Genomic DNA, 727 nt, shown 5'->3' with positions numbered 1-727 from the left:
ATGTAATATAACGCATAAAATATATTTTTAATCATTTTCTGAACTCTATCTTATTCAAAATAGTGCAAAAATTAAGATTAATGTGCATTAAAATAAAATAAATTTTCAATCATTGTAAAAAGCGGTTAGAATTTTATCTGAAGGCGTATTAGTCGTTACACTGACTTCAAATTTATTAAAATATTTTTGTGAATATTTGAGGTTAAAATTGAAATAGTATTAAATATTATTGTAAATCAATCTATAGAATTCTTAACAAAAGATGTCACGGTTCTTTATGTAGAGTTTATAAAAAATACATATTGTCAAGAATGTGCTTGGAATTCTTACCTTTGTTGCGCGAATGTCTGTAGGCCTTCGAAGATTTTAAGGCTCCGAGGCTTAAGGTGGCCGGCGTCACCCAGATACTACGGATTACAGTTTTCGATCCTGTTTCCGTTTTACTGCTTTTAGAGTTAACTTTGTTCCAAGATTAAACGTTGTTAAATCCCGAATCAAATTGCTACCGTAAGATTGATCTTAAACAGGACAATGCACAAACGCAAAAATCATAGAGCACAGAAACTGAAAACCCTGCTGTGCTATGAAACATTGATTACTTTTAAGATAGATAGTCTACCCTGACACTATATATAGCTATTGTTTCTGTACTTAATTTTGATATTTCATAGTTGGTAGTTATGATTTAACGTAAAGTGTACGATTAAAATATATTTTTTTAACTTTA

At 29.6% G+C, this 727-nt stretch overlaps 1 protein-coding gene across 1 annotated transcript in view; it reads right to left on the bottom strand.

Annotated features, from left to right (window-relative positions):
- Positions 1–576, bottom strand: part of LOC108576893 (zinc finger CCCH domain-containing protein 18-like) — a 5,472-nt gene extending 4,896 nt beyond the window's left edge. Inside the window, exon 1 of the mRNA XM_017939958.1 lies at positions 331–576. The gene's annotated coding sequence lies outside the window, so the exon portion shown is untranslated. The remainder of the gene's footprint in view (positions 1–330) is intronic.
- Between the last annotated feature and the right edge of the window lie 151 nt (positions 577–727).

The sequence above is a fragment of the Habropoda laboriosa genome, unplaced genomic scaffold (assembly GCF_001263275.1).
Source record: "Habropoda laboriosa isolate 0110345459 unplaced genomic scaffold, ASM126327v1 scaffold561, whole genome shotgun sequence".
NCBI lineage: Eukaryota > Metazoa > Arthropoda > Insecta > Hymenoptera > Apidae > Habropoda > Habropoda laboriosa.
This window is presented reverse-complemented; position numbering and strand designations above follow the sequence as displayed.